General features: G+C 43.8%; 1 protein-coding gene across 1 annotated transcript in view; it reads right to left on the bottom strand.

Annotated features, from left to right (window-relative positions):
- LOC310800854 (protein unc-13 homolog B-like) overlaps positions 1-23431 on the bottom strand; it is a gene marked incomplete at both ends in the record, with an annotated part of 267146 nt that overhangs the window by 77123 nt on the left and 166592 nt on the right. The gene's annotated exons all lie outside the window — the stretch shown is intronic.

The raw sequence follows: 23431 nt of genomic DNA, 5'->3' as shown, positions 1-23431 counted from the left end.
GTCGAGCACAGCGTATGTGACTGAGTTTGCAGTTCAGCATGCCGAAATGCCACCAAAAAGTCCAAAAGTATGACTATACTACACGCCTGTGGAAAAAAGGTATCAAATGAAGTACTCTACTGTTAAGTATCGGCATCAGCAACAGACTTCAAGCGGTGTAATCTCATCTTTGATCCATTTCAGTTTGCATACAGGAAGGGCCGCAGTACTGGAGATGCAACACTGACATGAATGAACTCCCATCAGTAAGCACATACAGCAGCCTAACAGTTTTGCTAGAATTTTATTTATAGATTTCAGTTCCGCTTTTAACTGCATGAAAAAACACACTATGATTAAGAGGCTCTGTGAAATCAACATAAACTGCCACATCATACAGTGGATTCCTCTCAGATCGACCACAGAGAGTGAGGTTCAACGGCCTCACCTCTGAGACAGTCATCTTGAATATAGGAGCACCGCAGGCTTGCGTCCTGTCTGCTGTGTTATTTTCTCTATACACCAGTGCAATGCACATTATGAATGCAATCTGCCAATTGTATAAATACGCCGATGATATGGCGCTAGTGGGCCTCATGAGGACAGGGGACACAAGCGGTCAATCCACCTATTTCCATCACATAGAACAGCTTGTAAAGTGGTGTGATGACTGTGCCCTCCTGATAAACGACACGCAGACTAGGGAGCTAGTCATTGCGAGCCACAGGAACGCTGGACACATCTTTACACCTGTACTGATTGACAGAATTTAAATACTTAGGAACCTTTATAAAATAAAGTGCCAGAGGCCACTTACTTGGACAGTTTGGTGGTCTCAGGCGCAACCAAGGCGACACTCGTTGAGGGAGGTAAGAGGAAGGAAAGTGGGAAAAGTAGGAAAAAGGTGTAGTTGCCTACGCGTTTCGGCTGCTGTGGCCTTCGTCAGGGCAAAAGTTGTGTGCTCAGGTGTGCACGGAACTTCTAGTGGTTTATGCTTCCGGTTAGGAAAATAAGTGTTTCCGGAATACGTGAAAAAATGGTATCCAACTCCAAAATAAAAGTATGGAAAAAAAACCTTAGGAAACTTAGGAAACTTGTTCGACTCTAATTTAAGTTTCACAGCCAACACCGACTACATATTTAAAAGAGCTATGCAACGCCTGTATCTAATTAGGAAATTAGATACATATAGAATAAGCAAAGCCATTCTAGAGACAGTTTACAAGAGCCTTGTTGAAAGTATCCTGACCTTTGATATGTGCACATGGTATGGAAATCTAGGAGCCATGAATAGAAACAGACTGTCATGAATAACAAACATGGCGAGTAAAATTAGTGGAAAGGACCAGGAGCAACTGGGATCGATATATAAAAAACGAGCGAAACGGAAAGCCAGACAAATTGTGTCTGACCCAGCACATCCCCTCTTCTCTGAGTTCACAAAACTGCCCTCAGGAAGACGCTACAGAGTCCCCGCTGCAACCAAAAATATCTACAAAAAATCCTTCATACCAAATGCAATAAACCTGCTAAATTCATAAACCCCATCCACATAAGAACCATGTCCGTTATCACTGCCTGTATGTGTGTCCCTGTTCCATGTTGTATTGTTTCCATCCTGTCAATCCCTGTGTTCTGTACTGTGTACCCTGGTGTTTGTTGAAATGTAATGTATTTGTCTCCCATGTTGAAATGTAATGTATTCCTCTCTGTACACAAGCAAACCTGTGAAGCCGAAGACAAATTTCCACATTGTGGACAAATAAATTGAATTGAATTGAATTGAATCAGTTTAAAGATACTGGTATTGATACTGTTATCGTGATTTTTTAAACAATACCCAGCCCTTCAAAAAGTGTGTAACCTGGTTTTTGAAGAAAAGATGGCTACAACCCATAGGTCATATACAAAATATGGATGGAGCCACTGTGACATCACCCAGTGGTTTGTGGACTCGAGTTTTGAAGCCTCTAGTTTGGCGTTTTGTTTGGATTTATATAGCGCCTTTCTAGACACTCAAAGCGCTTCATATATCAGGGGAGGGAGGGGGAGGGAACTCAACTAAACCACCACCACTATTGGCAACCTGTCAATCACGCCCAAAATCTATCATCTATTTGACTCTAGATTGAGCACATCACTCCAGCTGTAAACAAAGCTATCTCGGTGAGTACTCCACCAATTTGAAAAAATATGTCACGAAGAGTCCCTTAGAGACACATACAGTGTGGAAAATAGGCTCCAGGTTGAAAAAAAAAAAAAAAATCTTAACCAAAGCATGGCTAGGACTTCCGGTATGACACGGTGGTGAGCAGTCAGATGTGAGAGCTCCTCCGTAATATTTTTTAAATATTGACGACCAAACTACCTCAATTAACCCGCACTGCCTAAACACTGCTTGCAGAATTAGGTTTACTCACGATGACGAAGCCGAAAGACAAAGAAAAGAAAAAGACCACGCTGAATGAGGTGAAAATAGACTCCATGTTTGCTTCGGTATCACAAGCTAGCAACAAGGCTAACGATGCTAGCGAGAAGGAGCAGAGTGCTAGCATGGCGGCTAGCCCAGACCCAGACCCAGTCCTGGTTGCTATCCGAGATATGAAGGGCGACTTCACATCGAGATTCGATGGGGTTCTGAGCGCGATAAACGGCATACAAAGCCGTGACGGTGCGCATTACAGAAGCCGAAGACAGAATTAGCACCAACCAAGATGACATCGCAACCATGCGGAATGAAAATGCTGCCATGCTACACCATATTGAAGAGCTAACGCTGAAAGTGGTTGATTTTGAAAATCGCAGCCGCCGCTCCAACATTCGATTGGTGGGCCTCCCCGAAAAGAAAGAAGGGACGGATATGTGTTCATTTCAAGTGGCTACCAGGTGTGCTTGGTGCAAATAACTTACCCGGACCACTGCTGATCGAGAGAGTGCATAGAATTGGCCTATGCCTATAGCGAGGGTGAAGCACAGTCTGCAGCGTGACCCAGAGTAGTTATAATTAAGCTCCTCAACTACGCAGACAAGTCTCGGATCATGACGGCTGCCAGAGCGAAGGGATCCATACTTCTGGACAACAACAAAATCCTGTTCTTTCCTGCTGAGCTGCTCAAGCGAAGGAAGATATTCGACCCTGTGAAGAGAGTCCTGGCCTCCCTCAACGTTCTGGAGCTGCGGAGTTCCGGAGCTGCACGGATCGTCCACCCAGCTAAACTTCTGGTAACCTACAAGAGGAGACGCCACCTTTTTGACACAGCATCGGCAGCGGAATCGTTTGTGCAGGAGCTGAAACAGGACAGCAGTGGGTAACTTGGATGGCGGAGAAGAATGGTGTAACAAAACAACAAAAAGAAAACTGAACAATAATTAAAAAGAAATATATATATATATATACAGTATATATATATATATATTTTTTTTTAATTAACACTGACGTTTCGACACTTGGTCTTCTTCCCTCTGAAGAAGACCGAGTGTCGAAACGTCAGTGTTTGATCTGTACCTTATAATAAACCATCTAAAGACGACCTGAGTGCTCCAGTATTCTCCTTCTGATGCTACTGTGGTTCCTCAACTGTTGAGCACCAGTCTACGTCTTCCTAACTGTGGTTTAGCGCATGAACTTTCTCTCTCTCTCTCTCTCTCTCTCTCTCTATATATATATATATATATATATATATATAATTGAAAAAGATTAATGTAGAATTTTGAAAAATAGGAAGAAAAAAAAATGTTTGTGTTTGTTGTGTTACCTAAACTTAGTTGTGTTAGGATGATGTCATCATTCCTACTGTGATGTCATCATTCCTACTGTGATGTCATAGTTCACTCACTGATGATGTCATGATTCTTAAGTGTCTCAATCATGCCTTTCGGATGGTCTCGCTGGTGATGTCATAACACAAGGTGATGTCATATTCGGGATCTATAAAGGTTCGGTTCTGCAGGTCCTCTGGAGTTGTTCATGAACGAAACTAATATCACGGCAACCTTCTGCAACAGTTCCCCATCTTCGAACCTTGCAGACCCAGCTATCAAGTTCCTCAGCATTCCTACTCATCGAGACTTCAGTTTACCAAGTGTGTCTTGGCCATCAACTATCCGCGCATAGATCCACATTTCCCACACCAAGCCTGACAAGTTGGCACTTACAATAATCGGCACTGTATGTCACTGCTGCGCTGACTGTTTTATTTTTATTATTACTTTTATATTGCTGCAGCAGTGCACATATATGAAGTTTACCAAAACAGAACAATAATTATAATGATAATAATAATGAAAACTAAAAAAACATGAAAATGGGAGAAAAAAAAAGAATGATTCAAGAATGTGTCAAGAATGATTTTTTGAAAAATAGGAAGGAAAAAAAAAAAGTTTATACAGAGTTGTTACCTAAACCTAGTTGGTCATTAGTGCTTACAATTTGGCACTTTATGTCACTGCTATGTTGACTGTTTTGTTATTATTTTCATATGTTTATATTACCGTAGCAGTGTAACATATACTACCTCAGTTGAAGTTTGGTTGTTTGAAACAGTTGTGCTTTGGAGGGGGCTCACTCTAGGCTGTAGTCTGTATGGAAGTACACCCATTAGATAGAATGGGAGTATCATATGGGCAATATGTGGGGCGGGGGGTGGGGGGGGGGGGGGGGGGGGGGGGTTTATGTGTTCCAGTTCTTGTCTCAGCCAGGATTGTTTTATTTTGTTTTTCATTTCTTGTTTTCATTACAATGATAATAATGGTACCAGTCACTTTACTTTTCCTTATACAGCATATATGTGCTTGCTCATACAAATGTCTATATTGTCTATATATGTCTGGTTCTCAGGCTAGCGCTCAGCTAGGGGGTAGTGATCTCTCACTGATTTCATGGAACGTCAGGGGGTTGGGGCAGACTGTAAAAAGAGAGGTTTTCAGATATATCAATTCCCTATCACCGGACATCATCTTCCTGCAAGAAACGCACATAAAATCTACTCAACAATGTAGCTTGAGACGTAATTGGATCTCCCAGGTATACCAGTCGCCATTCTCATCTCACGCCCGGGGTGTGGCAATTCTTTAAAGAGAACATCCCGTTTCACCTCACCTCGATGACCACAGACCCTTTCGGACGATTTATTTTACTTACTGGCACAATTTATTTATTTCCAATTACTTTACTTAATATTTATGCCCCAAATATAGATGATCCAAAAAAATGTATTAAGGTCTTTGATTTACTCCCTGACACCGGCAACTCGAACGTAATAATTGGGGGGGCGACCTTAACTGCTACTTAAACAAATTTATGGATAGACTATCTTCACGCCCCCCCAAGTATTTCATCAGTCCAAGTCCTAAATAATCTCATTAAATCTAGAAACTTAGTTGACATATGGAGGGTCCAGCACCCTACCGACAAACAATATTCGTTTTATTCCCATGTTCACAAATCTTGGATAGACTACTTTTTATTTGACTCCAAATTAATCCTCCACGTCACCAATTCGAAGTATCACGATATATTGATCTCTGACCATGCTCCCCTGACAATGGGCCCTATTTTCCCACAGGCCTTCGGCGCAAAAACCGGCCTTACACGCAAAAAAACGTGCCTTGCGCCTGCCTCGGGAAGATATCAACATGGCTCTAGGCCGCCAAATGCGCTTTAGGCGGAATGGGCAAGAATGGGCGTTTCGGCCTTAAATACCGGCCTAATGATATCTTCCCACCTGGCGTAAATTTAGCGCTTTGCGCGAAAACCAGGCCTATTCAGTGCGCTGGTTGCGCGGAGCGCTCCTCTGCCCTTTCCTCTGTCCCTTCTCTCTGTGTCACTCCCTCTCTCTTATTCATCAGTCTGACAAGCACAATATGGACTGCTTGAAAAAAAGTTTGCCTGTTCTCTCTCTCTCTCAGAAAAAATAAGTTGTTCTACCGTAGATATTTTAACAACATGACAGTTTTTTCTAACATGACAGTTTTGACTGAGCCCGTGACATTCAGAGGCTATTGCATCATCCTACCTGTGCAGTGAAGGAACGAGATCATTGTGGGCAAACATTCACTGCCTGCCTTCCCTGCAACAGCCAGACATGTGAAATCTCCCAGCATGCATTGAGCTTATCCATTTCGATAATAAATCGCATTGAAATTAGCCTAAATAGATAGAAAGGTACATGGAAATAGATCTAAATAATGTGTCATGTTCCCACAACATGCTATTGTAGAACATTTCAATATTGGACCAAATAAAACATTGAAATGAAAACACCACCCTATGTGAAACATATATGTCATCCTGGGCCTATATATATCCCTCGTCGATTTAACGTGATTTAGATAAGTGACAGCGTAATGCGCTTCTACTGTCATGTGCTATACTGTGATGTCTGCTCCAATAACTTGGCCCTACTTCACATTTAGTTTTACAATAAAAACACATTTCTGCAATGACTTTACATAATGTAGGCTATATTTGTGTGCATCATCCTACCTGCAGCAGGGGAGAGAAAACGATATCTTTCTGGACAAACTTTCACCAATCTAATTAATCTCATCATATAGGGATATGCTATATTTTTCTAGCTGATGCGTTTAGAACATTCTTTTCACTTTGATCTTGCTATAGTGTAGCTTATTTACATGCTTGCAGTATTTAAACTGCAGTTAGATTGGTTTGAGAAGCATAATAATATGGAATAATAGCCTATATATGGAGACTGACAGACGGGATGAAGGGAGGGGGGGGGGGGAGCAGAGCGCTTGGCTTGTCTGGTTCTACTGGATTTATCCGTGGAATTGGAGCTTAACACTAGAAGGGCCGTCAAAGGGGTCACGTGACCCCTGTGAGTTAAAATAAAATATATCTTTGCACTCGATCGAGTTCCAAATCCCTACTTTCTTGACTTTTCCTAAATATGTCTGTTGTACGACCCTGTCTTCATACATTTTCAAAATCAGACCGATATCATGCGCTATCTACGCTTTGATGACAAGAGCACAAGGGCTGCCGGCCTTGTGGAGGACAAATTTGCCATGATAGCAGAGACACCTCCCCTCTCCCCGGCCAGTACATTTAGCATTTGAATAGAATTCATTTCGCATTTGAATAGAATTGACAGGGAGACTCCACACAAGAGGTGCAAATGCACAGCCTCTCATTCAAATGACTAGGGGTCAGTCGACCCCTCTTCTGGCCCTTGTGCAGGGCTGTATTACTGAACGGGCATACCGGGCACTCGCCCAGGGGCCCGAGAGCTCAGGGGGCCCATGAGCTGCGGCGGCCTGCGAAGAGACTCTAACTGATGGAGCTCACTTTGCAGCTGAGACTCTAGCTTATGGGCCCCTGAGCTCACTTCGCAGCTGAGACTCTAGCTTATGGGCCCCTGAGCTCACTTCGCAGCTGAGACTCTAGCTTATGGGCCCCTGAGCTCACTTCGCAGCTGAGACTCTAGCTTATGGGCCCTTGAGCTCACTTCGCAGCTGAGACTCTAGCTTATGGGCCCCTGAGCTCACTTCGCAGGCGGCCTGCGAAGAGACTCTAGCTATCTTATGGGCCCACTGAGGCCTAGCCGCCTCGTATCAGGCCTGGCCGGGCCTGGGACGAAATTATCCCAACCCTTTATTTTTACAAAATGTTCCATATGAATAATTATTTCTGGTCCCAGGGCCTGGGACACCTGAAACTGTCTGGCCTGTCAGCGGGCCTGCCTCTTTGTGTAGTCGCTGTTAAATATACTGTTATAAACTAAGCTATTTTGAACTTCTCATAGGGGCCCACCCACCTCTTGCAAAAATCATGGGATGCCCTATATTATTTCAGATATAATAGGCTATTATTAAGCCTATTATCATAATTTCTCAAGAAAGAAGCTTGTAATCTATTTATATTATCAGATGTAATATTATATGTAATTGTATTTTCCATGGTTTGAGTTGTCTTTTCTTATTTTTTGTTAAGGTAAATAATAAAAAAGTATGATCAAAGCTTGTGTGTGTCCCATGGGCCTGCCCGGCCTGTTCACATGCCCATTAGATTAATGAACTGGTTGATAGAGGGCGCTAAGTGAGTTTAAACACAGGTCAGTGAGTTCAAACAGGTCAACGAATCAACGAATAAGACAATTTGTCAATGAGCAGCAAGCATTAGCATAGCCCAGTGGTTCCCAACCTATGGTACGCGTACCGTAGGTGGTACTTGCGCCCCCTGCTGGTGGTACTTGGAAGGCTCTGTGAAAAAAAAAAAAAAAAAAAAAAAAAAAAAAAAATTGTTTTAGTTTTTGTGCAAAATCCATGGTGGTCATTAGTAGTAGTTTTCAAACATGTGAAAGTGAAATAATAATATTAATTATTAATATTATTGGCAGTGTTTCTCAAGGTAGGTGGTACTCGCGCCCCCCCCTGCTGGTGGTACTTGATCCCTGGAATCCCAATGTTTAAATTATGAAATAAACCCAACTTTAAAATCAATTGTAAAACATGTTTATCTATCAAAATAATACTACGAATGAAAATAAACTTGTGATCATTGAAATTGAGGTTTATTTTGTTGTCTTGAGAATTAGAAACAAATATTTGTTTCTGACGGACACTATACCTGTTGCGCATGCACAATTACCTGCCCGCCCTGCATGGTTACACAAGTGGTGAACAAAGACGAGGAGGGATGCTAAAGTGGATCAAAACGGGAGGGAATCGTAAAAGAGCTGTAGTAGAGGAGAGCAGCAACGATGAAGCACAAGGAGGTGAAGACAGCAGTCAACCCAGCACAAGTGCAGCTGCTGCAGGTTGCACATAGGCTGCAGGTTGGAATAAATGTGCCTCCTGCGTGAACTGTGCATAGCTGAATAGACTGTATTTTAACGTCGGTCATATGGTGGTACTTGGAGAGCCAACTACTTTCTCAGGTGGTACTTGGTGTAAAAAGGTTGGGAACCACTGGCATAGCCTATTAAAAATGGAGCAGCGCCGAACAGCATCAGGGCCTCTAAGCGGAGCAGCTAAACTGAAGATAAGAAAAGAAAAGGAAGCAAGGCAAGCAGAGGTTTTACAGCAAATTCCTCGCATTTCAAGTTTCTTTCCAAAAGTTCAGAGGGACGAGGAGGACAACAATGTGGCAGCATCACCATCAGCGGCTAACGAGGCCACCATGACGGGAGGTGTTGAGGTCGAGGAGGAGGAACAACAACCAGGTAGCAGCACTGCTGCTGCACCAGCATCGGGGCTACTGTTGGTGGGTGAGGAGGAACAGCAGACCGGCATGGCCATGGGAGGATTACTGGATCATGGGGGGGCTACCAACGACGGTGGAGATGGCGAACGGCAGTGCACATCGCCTCCCCCCCGCCCGCCTGATACTGATAGCATCATTGAGGAGGATGATCAGCCTGCTGAAAGAGAGCAGGGCCAGGGCGAGCAGGCTTGGTTCTTCAATGTTACTGACCCAGCTTTGTGGGGGAATCATTATCAAAGTGAGCGGGCCAAATCAGTCCTTATTGACAGAGGAGTTCAAGTGTTCCAGAATCGCCGTGCACATTATCCAGCCTCTGTAAGGGACAGTGGGATTGGTGGCAACAAGACCCGCCGCTTCTTAACAAATGAACAGTTTACATCCAGCTTGCTCAATGGTGACGTGGTTGACAGAGAATGGATTATATATTCCCCATCCACAGGAAATATTTACTGTTTTGCATGCAAGCTGTTTTCCATCAAATCGCAAGCATTCGTTACTGGCTACTGTGACTGGAAACACCCAGAGCGAATCGGCGAGCATGAGAGAAGTGTAGAGCATGGAGCCTGTATGCGTGCCCTGCATCATAGATCCACAGGTGCAGCCACCGTGGACTCCGGCATTATGAAGCAACTTGAGGGAGAGAGGGAATATTGGAGAGAGGTGCTTAGGAGAGTTGTCTCTGTCATAAAGTTATTGGGGGAGAGGGGTCTCGCATTTAGGGGAGATGACGAAGTGTTAGGTTCACCACACAACGGTAACTACTTAGGCATCTTAGAGCTGTTGTCAGAATTTGATCCATTCTTGGCGGAACATATGAGAAAGTGTGGAGGCAAGGGGAGGGGCAGTGTTTCATATTTATCATCAACCATTTGTGATGAGTTTATACAACTTATGGGGGAGAAAACTAAACAAGCGATTATAAAGGAATTACAAGATGCTAAATATTTCTCTGTAATAGTTGACTCGACTCCTGATTTATCCCACGTAGATCAGCTCACCTTTATATTCCGATTTGTGAGCAAAACAGGAGATGTAGTGGAGCGCTTTCTAGGATTCGAGCCCATCACGAGTCACACAGGGGAAAGCTTAGCAGACTGCGTTGTCTCAATGGTGCATGATCTTGGACTGGACTTGGCAAACTGCCGTGGGCAATCATATGACAATGCAAGCAATATGTCTGGGAAATACAACGGCGTGCAGGCACATCTAAAAAAAAGGAATCCGTTGATTCACTATGTACCCTGTGCTGCCCATTCTTTAAATCTGGTGGGAGTCAACAGTATTGAGGCCTGTAGTAATATAGTTGGTAAATATTTTGACTTGTTGCAGTCGCTTTATACGTTTAGCTCTGCCTCCACGCATCGCTGGGCCACAGTATTTGGTGATGCGCGTATAAACCTAACTCTTAAATCTCTCTCCAATACGCGCTGGAGCTGCCGTGCTGACTCAACGAAAGCCTTGTGGCAAAATTATAAAACTATACAAGAGAGGCTTAACAGTGTTTCTATGGATGAGACAGAAAAAAGGGACACGCACGCTGAGGCGGCTGCGCTCTGTGCGCAATTGGAGACATTGGAGATGGCGTTCATGGCCAAGTTTTGGGATACTGTGTTGTCAAGATTTCAAGCAACTAGCGCTACTTTGCAGAAAAGTGACATATCCCTTTCAACTGCAGTTAGGGCACTTGAATCTTTGCGTCATTTTGTGGCTTCACAGAGAGAGCTTTTTGACAGTTTTGAGAGGGCTGCGCTGAGCATACCTTGCGTCAGCCAGACTTACAGACACGACACTCATCGCAAAAAGAAACGCAAGACTTTTGCTGACGAGACTGCGACTGGAGAGCAGGATATTGAGTTTGATGGCAGACGCAAGTTTCAGATAGAGACCTTCAATGTTGCCATAGATACGCTTATTCAGAGCCTCGGACACCGACTGGAGGCCTACGGGCACCTGTGCAGTTTGTTCAGTGTGCTTTTCTGTGCCAAATCTGAATCCGCATCAGTAATTATTGAAAAGGCTAAAGTCCTGGCATCTGCATATCCATCCGACCTACAGGACACTTTAGGAGATGAACTAATTCAGCTCAGATCATTTATTAAAGCTGAAGATGATACAAGCGCAAAAGGACTGCTGAAAATAATTTTAGATTGTGGCCTGCAATCACTGTTTCCAAATGTTTATGTCGCGCTGCGGCTGTTTCTGACTTTGCCTGTCACCAACTGCGAAGGGGAGCGGTCATTCTCTGTCCTGTCCAGGATTAAAAACGAATTGAGGACTAAGATGACACAACATCGCCTCAAAGCACTTTCTCTCATGGCAATTGAGAGCGAACTGACCAAATCACTGGATTTTAATGACATCGTGGATGATTTTGCAAGAAGCAGAGTCAGGAAAAAACACCTATAAGGTAAGACTGCTTTCTGATTATTTTATATGCTTATAAAGACAGTATTTATGTTTTTGCTAACATGTGTGACACCTATTGTTTTTTTTACTTTGATTTTGTTAGAGGTGGCTAAAACATCTCTTATTTGCGTTGGAGTGTAGCCTACGTTGTTAACACGTTCACTGCCATTGACGAGTTGATACGTCAAAAAAAATCCAACGGTTGACTGCCAATGACGAGTTGATACGTCAAAAAAAAAAAAAAAATTGACGGTGGGACGTTGATCTAACCCTTTTACATCTCTTATATAAATATTGGAGCCACCGAACGTGTACAACCCATTCCACCGACCCACTAAGTGGCGACAGTGCTCTCCAGACTAGAGGAAGCCAAGCAAAAAGCAGTGTGAGGAAGCCATTCTCATGAAAATGGATTGGCGAAAATGCTTTCGCTTTAGCGCTTGGGAGCTGGCGGTGGGGGATTGCAAATTTGCATAATAGATTATGGGTGCAACACACTTTGAAACACCTTTGAAACACCAGCAGAAAGGAATCGCAAGCAGCTTCATTCCAGCTGAGCTCACAACCGAAAACGAACGAGCCTCATTCTCATACTGTAGGCGAAAACGCTTTCGCGCTGGTGCACACGGGCGCACAACGGTGGGGGGTTCCAAAAATAGACTGGGTGCAAAACACACTTTGAAACACGCAGCATAAAGCCTAGAATCGCACAAAGCTTCATCAAAGCTCTCAACCGAAAACCCAAGAAACGAGCAGCCCCATCCAGACTCGCCGACGAGGGGGCCGCCAGGGAGGGAGGCTGCTCAAACTCGCAGCAGCAGCAGCAGAAGAAACTCGCTTATGACAAACGCTGCTGAAAGCCACCAGAGACACGCCCACGGAGGGAGGAGTTTGAAGGAGAGGGGGTTCAGAACTATATTGTTTAGATGTCTGATGTCTCACTGATGCCAAAAATAAATGGTTAAAGTGACTGTTCTGCCTGTTTGATTGAATTTCACAAAACTGCGATTATCTCAGCTTTCAGTCTCAGACGCTGAAACCATGCTGTACTCAACGGCTAATATCTACATAACTACTAACTCTACAAACTAACTATTTTAGACAGAGAAAGCACACATTCTATTAGTTCTTTTGAGATATTTTGTGTTCACAAAATCTTAGCAGAAAAGAATCCTCGGCTCTTGAAAGATGAGCCAGAATCCTCAAAAAAACCCTCTGGCAGAAGCTACCTACAGTAAAAAAGAAACGGCTGGCAGTGAATGTGTTAATGTGGTGTGTCGGCTGAGACCCGCTGGTTGCTGCGCTGTAAATCCTGTGTTGGATACAGGTGAATTGAATAGCCTACAGTAGCTATATGTGATTGTGCTGTGCCATGTTGGCTTTGAGTGTTCAGGTGGCTTGGCTGTGCTGTAAATCCTGTTGAGATGCAGGTGAATGTGTGTCTTAGTTATTAGTCTGGCCGACTGGCCGTAATAATGCGCATGGGCGCTGTGAGGGGGGGGGGGGCCCGTGAGGGGGCCATTGGGGGCATGCCCAGCGGCCCGTGAAGTCATAATCCGTCTATGACCTTGTGGTAGGTAAAAATGTCCCGGCTTTGCTAGTGTTAAAAGGCAAGCTCGTGACTCTTTACTGCACTTCTCCAATGAGCAGACGGTGCATCATTTTACACTTAAAAGGCGTGGTTATAATGCTTGAGGCCGCGTGTAGCGCCGACACCAAGATATCGAGTGCGCTGGTCCACACCCACTAATCTGGGCTGCGCCAGGCCCTAAACACAGTCTCTACGCCGATGCAACGATAGGGCCCAATGTCTTTAAATCTCTCTCTCCCAAAGCAATCTTACTCCTGGCATTTCAACCCCTCCCTGTCAGCTGAAGATAAATTCACAGAGTATATTACCACCAAATTGAAACATTTCGTGGAGTTTAATGATAATGGTGAAGTTTCGGACTCCACACTCTGGGAAACTATAAAGGTGGTTATTTGTGGGGACATAATTTCCTACGAGTCCATGGCAAAGAGAGAAAGGAGGAGGCGGCTATCAGAGATAGAAAATGCTCTTCTCGCCCTCAAAGCTACATATCAGACCTCAAAATCCTCCGAAGATTATAATAAGATAAATATATATATATATATATATATATATATATATATATATATATATATATATATATATATATATAAATAAAACTCAGGCAAAAGCAATTTGAACTGGGAGACAAGCCGGAGAGGCTCTTAAGGGAGTGCAGGCCGCTAGGTCAATTCTCTCAATCAAATCGAGTAGGGCGACCTGCTGACCAACCCTAAGAAGATAAATGACCGCTTTAGAGAATTTTACAGTGAACTATATTCGTCTAAGTGTGAGCCCGCCCAAACTGATCTGAATGATTTCTTTGATTCTCTTGAAGCACCTAAACTTAGTGATGCTGCCAGAAAGGACTTGGATTCCGACTTCACTTTGGAAGAAATAACTTCGGTAATGCTTTATATTAAGGTTCTATTAATAAGTGTTACTTAATAGGTAATAAGGCTCTTATAAGGTCCTTTTTATCACTATTATTATGTTAATAATACTATATAAGTGTTAATAATCACATTATAAACATGTATTGGTAGCTTATAAGACATTTATGAGCGCTTTATAACCACCTTTACTAGCTGGTTTTGTTACTTCATTAAGCTTAATAAATAGTTTGTTATTACCTTGTTAGCAGTTAACTATGCAGTTAACAGTTAACTACAAAACCAGCTAGTAAAGGTGGTTATAAAGTGCTTATAAATGTCTTATAAGCTACCAATAAATATATTTATATGCGATTATTAACACTTATATAGTATTATTAACATAATAATAGTGTTATTAGTAGTAGTGTTAATAGTGTTAACTTGTTAAGCCTGTTTTGAGGTGACAGACTGGCAGGCACTCTGTGACCCACATGGCAAGGATATTGATGGGATCACAGAGTGCATTACTGACTACATCAACTTCTGTGTGGATTGCAACATACCCACTAAGGAAATAAAGTGTTACCCTAATAACAAGCGGTGGGTAACTAAAGACATCAAGGGCATCCTGAACGCCAAGAAAATAGCATTTATGTCGGGGGACACAGATAGGATCAGAGCCATCCAGAGGAAGCTGAAAGTGAGCATCAGAGTGGCAAAGGAGGGCTACAGGGCGAAGCTAGAGGCGAAGCTCCAGGAGAACAACATGAGAGAGGTATGGAGGGGTGTGAAAGCCATTGCGGGTTTCAGTAGGGCTGGTGGCGGGGGGGTGGAGGGGGGGGGTTGATCGGGCCAATTAATTGAATCTGTTTTTCAATAGATTTGATGCAGCTGGCCTGGCCTGGCCCTCCCCCGACTCTCCTGACTGCAGCATACAAACAGCAGCACCCACCACACAGCTCTCCCCCCCCTCCCTCTGGCTCTGGCCCTGGCTGATGGCCCTCCAGACGTACCTGACATATCACCTCCCCCTCCCCCTCATCCCCCAGGCCATACCCCATCACCCAGAGACGAGGCTACACCCCCCCTCCCCCCCCCCCCAAAGGGCCTCAGAGCTGATGATGCCACCCCCCCCCCCCCCCCCACCCACCATCACAGCGGACCAGGTGAGGAATCAGCTTATGAGGCTACACACAAGGAAAGCAGCTGGCCCGGATGGCGTCAGCCCCATGGTGCTCAAAGCCTGTGCCCCCCAGCTGTGTGATGTGCTACAGCTGATCTTCAACAAGAGCCTGAGTCTCCAAAAGGTCCCCGTGATGTGGAAAATGTCCTGTATCGTTCCTGTAGCTACACTGTAACCCCGAACAGTACTACTAACTTATAAAGACTGAGACCATCACAGTTAAAATCTCTGGTAGAGTCCTCCCAGATTAAAATTATTTAGTCTTCAGGACCAGCAGCCTAGTTTTATTTTTGTGGGGCTGTCAATATATGAGTACCCGCTGCTAGTTCACTTAATATTTTCCATCTACCGAGGGACGTACACTGACGTCATCGACGTCACGACGTTGTCGTTGCATCTCTGCTCTGCCTGACTGACGTTTTCAGAAAAATCGAATCCGCCATGTTGGATAACATCACCTGATGAGCTGTGCACAGCAATTTTGTAAGTATTATTAACACCAATACTTTTAAACCTCACTTAGCTAACACTAGTTGTTGTAGCGTTGTAAGGGTATCACAACGAAAAAAGTAATTTGATTGTAGACAACGGTATTTTTACATTCAGAGTTAGGTTGTTGTATTTGCGCGGCATGTCCCCATTCATTGCCTGCGCGCGCACATTTCTGTAACGTTAAACATCAAAGCATCGCAATGTTAACGTCAACTGGTAACTTCTCATTCGACTACAGTCCTACCGTTGTTTTTCTAAGTGTGTTGCTGCTGTTTTTGTTAAGTGCGCTGATCTGGTAAGTTAGCTGTTATGTTATTCTTTTATGCAGCCGAATGAACGAGTGCTAACGTTAGCTTAGCCGCGACGCTAATAACGTTAGCTCTAACTGTAGCTGTAAACTGAGCTCCAGGCCTGGCGGACTCCCCTCGGGCGCAGAGGCCGACGTTGGTGCTTAAACCCGTGTAACGTTAGGCGAGCGCCAGGCATTGGGACTTGTCCTGCATCTTTTTAGGACAACTTTGGTCGGGTAGAGTAGCAACTTAGCCCTTAGCAGGATGCCAGTGCAGGATGCTACTGTACTAGCGTCCTGCTAAGGGCTAGCTAAGGGGACAAATAAGAGGGAAGTGCACTGTGTGCGTGTGTACTATCCTATATTTTCTCTATCAATTGTTCAATGTGTTATCATTATTCTGTAATTTGCTACTGTTGTGTCAGCTAGAATTAGCTAGACATATTTTCTGTGAAGCCCTCTGGGACATGCTTGTGAATTGGGGCTATACAAATAGACTTGACTTGACTTGACAAAAGGGAGCAGTGGTTTGCAGGCAGTGTTTTAATAGTTATATGGAATTTTACCATTTCAAAATGCTGTTGCTTCCTTCACTTTCAATACAATTCATATACATAATTATGGCTGTATGTTCTCCAGTTTGAGATAAGATGAGATCATAATATTGTGTGATAAGATTGATCAAAATACATGTATTATATGTATTTTCTCTATAAGTGAATATGTGTCAAACCTAAAGAAAACATTGAAACATTAATGGATTATTTGCTGATGGATGCAAATTACATTTGTTGTTCAAAGTTTGGTAAAGGGACTAATTCTGAAGGGATATTGACTATTGAGTGGAATCAAAAACGACCCTCACCATACTGTGAAGGGTCAGAATATGATGTAAGGCTTAATTTAGCTAATAAAATCTGCAAAATTGTAGGCTATTAAATCTACAAATTCTCTTTCCTCATAGGCTGAAGTGGATGTTGAGCGGTGAGCGGTGGCTGAGCAGTGGGTATCCTCAAGAATCAAGGTAAGCCCCCCCACCCATCTGTTGATCATTGAAACCAAACCATCAACTATTCAGATTATTAATCACACAATTACTTAATGGCTCTTATTTAGCTATCTGCTTTTAAATTTAGCTTGATGTTGCTGTAAGGCATGTGCTAACTAACGAGAATAAAAATGAATACTCGGTTCAAAAATATCTTTTTATGAACTTTTCTGCTGATCAGGCTACTACTCTGGCATACAAAACAAATAAAAATATAGAATGATTCAGTGGGTTCAGTTGTTTGCTGGGGAGTACAAGTCAGCTTTTTTTGAAGAAGTTATCAGTGGTAGCTTTACGTCTCCTCTTTGCACTGCATTTGATATAAAAGCCAAAAGCAAAAGGTTAAAGCTTGCTTTATACTCGCTGTGCCGCGAAGGGCGCGGGGGAGAAGCGAGGGCCGCAAGCGTCAAATTACATCAATGTGTTGGCGCGGCCTTCCTTAGCCTGCCCACCGTGTACCTGAAGATGTTTCTCACAGCGCGACCTCCGCACGGCTTCTCTCCAAACACGGCCGCTTTCGAGCCACTGAGCCCTGAACACTGAGCTGTGTTTTCACCACATTTCTTGACCTATGTGGTAAGCTAAACTTTGATTTGCAACTGTTCGTTTTGAGTCATTTCACCAAGTAAATGTGTTGTGTTGAGAGCATGATTGAGAGAGATTAAAAGCAGCACAGAGTAGGCTATCAGGGCTGAGAACTGAAACGGCTATTCAGTAAAAACAAGTTTGGTGATTCATTGTGCTGAACGTTGTTTGAGAGTGAAAGCACACTCAGTACTGCACATAATAGCGTTTCATTGCGACTTTTCTGTGACGGCTGGGCTCTAACCCGGCACAGCATCAACGCTGATACACGCTGCCTTGTGTGCTGAGTCTCAGACAATGGCCCGCAAATTCCACACAATGTGGAATTCACAGGGGATAGTCGCCCAAAAAATAAACCGTGGATAAAAAGCGTGCTCAACACTGGCAAGTGCTTTCAGTTCTCAGATGAAGGCTATAACCTGTATACTAGGGTTGGCACGATGGACGATGGCATCGACCATCGTGATAGGCCGACCCCCCCATCGACCTCTGAGCCTCCATATAGATACAGCAGCAGCTGCGTTTCTCAAGCCATTTCTCCTAAACTCTCTCATCACATTAGGTTCAAAAGCCCACGCAAATCTGTTATATCAGCCAGTAATTCAGTCGGTTTTCTGCCAGCTCGTTAAATTCAACACACACACGTTGTTGGTGAGGATCTGTAACGTTAACGTTAGTTGTTTTGCACCGTTCAAATTGCTGGTAGTGACAGCCACTGCCCACTTCAGTCGCCTGGCTCTGTTCTGTAGCACAGAGCAGAGGCTAATGGCCTATTCAAGCCCGCTGGTATCATGTAGAGCTCAGGCTCAGCTGTCCTCTTAACGTGAACGCATTGCAGCGACTAGCCACATGGCATTACAGCAACGCAGCGACTTAATAAATAATTAATTATTCCCCCAACCCCACCCAATGACGATGCCATCGTTCAAAACGATGTTTCACTTTAAAACAATCACGATGGGTATTTTGGTGACATTGCACAACCCTACTGTATACAGGTAACTAATAACACTAATAGCCTATTCTTACCTTTCTTCCATCAGTTTAAAGTTAAGCAAATATTCCCAGCTTTGCTTGTGAGTTGTGAGTCTAGCCTATTGTCTGTTCTGAAAGCGAGTTGGACCACCGCGTGTTATCTGTGTTATTTAACTCTGCTGTCATCATTGACAATAACATTACACCCACTTGGTTTCAGAGAATACTTTTTAAGTTTTGTCTCATCTCTCTCTCTCTCACACTCTCTCTGCATGCCGGTATGCAGGCGCGCCAGCCACAGTCTCCACCTGTTGAGAGCTGCTGAGTGCTGACTGACCGAGGCCCACACATTCAATCGGAGCCCTTGCATCCTAATTGTCAAATATTGAGGTAGGAAAAAAAGCAAGAAAATGTGCATACGATTTAACCAGGACTTTGATGGATGAAATGCATGTAAAATGGAACAGCCCGGAAAACGCACCATATGGCGAAGCTACGCTGAAGCAACACAGCACGGAGGCGGTTTCATTTCAGCATCCTTGTTAACAGGCGAGACCGATCACACCAGCTGCACGCCACGTCGAAGCGACGCTGCACGCGCGCTGCAGTGATAGTTTCAGCTTCTCGTCTATTATTTCAAGTGTGCTGATGCGAGCAGCTATGCATGAAGTCAATGCAAGCCAAGTTCTGAGCTGAGGCAGGGCAGCGGCGGGCAAAACAGAGCGAGGCGTGGACAAAACGGAGTGATTCTGATGTGACTTGCGAGGCTCCTGCTCAAAGCATGTCTGTGGTGTGAACCAAGCCTTAGGCTTACACCATAGACAGGAGCCTTGCCATTCACACCAGAATCACTCTGTTTTATCCACGCCTCGCTCTGTTTTGCTCGGTGCCGCCCTGCCCCTGCTCACAACTTGCATTGACTTCATGCCTGGCCAGGCCCGTAGCCAGGGTTTGAGAAATACCGAGGTCATTTTAGCGCGGTGTGGGGGGACCACGCCCCCGGATAGAAAATTTTGTCCATTTTAAAGTAAAATGCTTCAATCTGGTGCACTTTGAGAGCAAAATGAAGAGGCTAGATCTATAAAGAACTACATACATCATGTTAGATTAATATCCTCTTTACTGTGCTGTTGCTTTAAAATGATACAAAAAATAAATGTCTCCCCATATGATATAATTTATATTCTGCATACAGGTCACATGGCAGACTACTGCTCAATTAAATACAATGGCCCATCTACACAAACATCACTTACAGGGGAGTTACTTACCCATTCACTTCAATAGAACTGTCCCCAAAGTCTAGACCCAATCTAGCCTCAATGCAAAATCTGAATGTTGTGAGTTATCTCTCTTCTATAGCACACAGAGAGGAAGCAAATTGTTGCATTTCCGATCAACTGTCACATTAAAACATCAATGACAGATTAATAGATCTGGGGACCAGGGCTATTTTTTTTTTTTTTGGGTGTGGAAAATACCGAGGTCATGACCTCGGTGTCCTCAATGGTCGCTACGGGCCTGTGCCTGGCTGCTCTCGTGCAGCGTGCTGCATGCTTTCAAAATAGACCAGAAGCTGAAACTATCGCTGCAGCATGTGTACAGTGTGGTGTGCTGCTGGTGTGATCGCTCTCGTGTGTTAACAAGGATGCTGAAATGAAACTGTCTCCCCGCTGCGTTGCTTCAGCATGGCTTCAGCGTATGGTGTGTTCGGGCTGTAAACCTATAGAGCACCGCAGGAATGAGTCTGGAAGTAGTGTGTTGGATCTTCAGGGAAAGAATTAATGGGGTTTTAGAATGGGGATTTCACTTAAGTTCATAAAATAAGGTCTGTGGTTAAGAAAAGTTTATGGGAGCGGTAATTTGTGTTCAGCAGGATAATCTTCACAAACATGAATGACTTTTGAAATGGAAACGTGTTTTCTTTTCTCCAACAAGATTTTCAGAAAACATTTCAAAAGTCATAAAAGTGATTCACGGACTTCCGCCTACAAAAATGCACGTCATCCCTGCGGTACTCTATACTTAATGCTATAAAAGCTTCTATAGACTGTTTTAACTTGACAACAAAAACATTCTAAATTGAACCCCCGCTCACTTCCTGTTGCAGTGTTTGCTATGGACATAAAAGAAAAAAAAACATTCAAGTGCAGGACTGACCATTCCGTGAAAACCGTCTATACAGCTGAGCGGCGAATACAAAAGTAACGAGGTCGAGTGAATATTTCTGCAGTTTGCCGAATGCTGAGAAAAAGGAAGTGCTGTGGGCTTGCGCTCTGGTGAAAACAGTCTATAAGGGGGGAAATGACATATAATACTGATAATAGCCTACCAGCTGCAAAAAAAAAAAAAAGATTGGCATGGCGATTGGTATCGGGCAGATATGGCTCATAGGCGATCGGTGGAAAAAAATAAAAACGTGATCGCAGCATCCCTACCATTAACATTAGATAGCGGCTAACTATCTTACTGAGAAGAGTCCTCTTCCCTGTGTAATGCATCCTAGAAATATTTTTCCCAGCTTCCTGTACAGCGTGCCTCTCCTGCCACCGTCACTTCCTTTTCCGCGTCCGTGCTCCACTGTTTACAGTGTAAAATAACAACTTGTGCCGTGACTTTAGAGTAATTTTCCACTGTTGTAAGACGAGGGGCGCGCTGTACAGGAAGCTGGGGAAAACGGCAGGGCTGTCCCAGAGTCTATTTTTCAAATAAAAATAGACTCTGGGTTCCCAGATTGAGGGGGACCTGACAGAGTGCAGTGCCCTGTTTTCGTGCAATTCGGCATAGCGCCACCTACTGGCAAAAAAAAGGTTTATCAAGAACCGTTTGTCCAATCGGCTTCAAATTTGGGGAGTACGCTGATGGGAACTCACCACAGTGCAGTGCCGAATTTCGTGCAATTCGGTACAGCGCCACCTACTGACCACACAAAAAGTGGTTTATCTTTGTGAACCATTCGTCCGATCGACTTCAAACTTGGGGAGTGTGCTCCTGGGAACTCAAAGTAGTGCAGGGCTGAATTTCTTGCAATTTGACAGCGCCACCTACTGGAAACACACAAAAAAGTTGATCTCGAGAAACATTTGTCCGATTGACTTCAAACTTGGGGAGTGCCCTGCTCGGACCCCGATGGAGTGTGGTGCTGCATTTCATGCAATTTGGACTTATGCATAGTCATAGTGCCACCTACTGGCAACACAAAAAGCAGTTTATCTCGAGAACCATTTGTCCGACCGACTTCAAACTCGGCGGGTGCGTTGCTGGGAAACCGAGAAATGGCAGTGGTAAACTTTGTGCAATTCAACCAATAAGATCACAGCTTTCACATATCTCCAGGACTGTCCATCCGATCAACTTCTATATGTCTGTCCTTTGGGTATCTTGAGAACCGTTTGCCGGATCGACTTCAAACTTAGGAAGTGCGCCTAGGGGGATCAGTGCAGAGTGCAGTGCTGTGTGTGGGGGGGGGGGGCTCCGGGGTGGTGAATGGGGGTACTGCACCAGTAAGAAAAAAAACATACAATACAGGGTGCATTCGTAAATCCACTCTGACGCTCTACACTGAAATGAGAGCGCAAAGGTACAGTAGGGCGTTTCCAAACGGTCGTCCAGTGTGCGCTCTGGGCGCTCGGAGTGCTATTTCCGAACGCACCTACAATTGTACTCTGTGCAATTGTACTTAAACAGCACAATGCTGAAGAATGCCTTTTGGCTGAAATGTTTGTTGCTGCTGCACCCAGATGACTGATTAAGCTTTTGAAAGAACATTTAGTGTGCTGGCTTGTTCTCTCTTCTACAGTGGGATTTATGCTCCCTTTATCTACCTGTCGCAGGTTATTATGTGCTTATGGTCATTTTAGTTTAGGCCAAGAAGATGTCTTATTAAAGTTTTTTAATTTTGTTAATGAAAAGGAGTGGAAACACTGGTTGTTTTGTGCATCACTCTGGTTAGGGAAAGTGGATACTAATGTAGCAGTGTCTGCACAAATGTCCTAGTCAGTCAACCAGCAATCTATTCTACCAGACGTAATAGTAAAAAGGGGTAGTAGTAATGTCAATCAGAGTACTACTAAAGGCAGTGGTATTATTATCTATCGAACCAAATGTTTTCATTGTTTCCTGTTCGAGTAAATTTCTTGAAAATTAAATGCCTTTTTGTCTGTTTTTGTGTGCATGTGTAGACCTACATAAACATAGATATCCACCTGACTCATCAGAGAGCAACTTTATTGGTAAGTTACATTAATACTTTAAATTTTGCATTAAGTCCAATTTAGATTACTTTGTAAAGATGTTGTAATTTGACAGGTTTCATATAGCCTGTTTATTCTGTTCCCACAGGATCAAATTATTGAGAACATTGAGCAGCCCTGACCTTTCCACAGTCCAAGCAGTGATTGAAACTCACACGGTTAGTTTGGAGTCTAATATTTCAATGGAGTGGAACTGCAAGTTGTGTGCTGTCTCCTCAGACACCCGGGCACAGTTATTTAGGCACTACCGTTTAAAACATAGCCAGTATTCAAGAGTTACCCCTTTGCCATGTCTCTATGACTCTTGCATTTGTACATTTCCATCATTTAATGCTTTGAAAATTCATTTATCACGGTTTCACAAAGACACATGTAGAACTGGTGCAGGTGTAGGAGCACAATCAGGACATGCACTTTTTACATGTCCCTTGTGTGAGTGTAAACAGCCCTTCTCAGAGGCAACAATCTTCAGTCATTTAAGGCGACACTTGAAAAACCATGAGAATGTAGCATGCCCATATAAGAACTGTACTTACCACACAAATGTGTATTC

This window comes from Poromitra crassiceps, assembly GCF_964638095.1.
Source record: "Poromitra crassiceps genome assembly, contig: HAP1_SCAFFOLD_125, whole genome shotgun sequence".
Classification (NCBI taxonomy): Eukaryota; Metazoa; Chordata; class Actinopteri; order Beryciformes; family Melamphaidae; genus Poromitra; species Poromitra crassiceps.
Note: the sequence above shows the minus strand (reverse complement) of the source record. Positions and strands in the feature narration are given on the sequence as shown.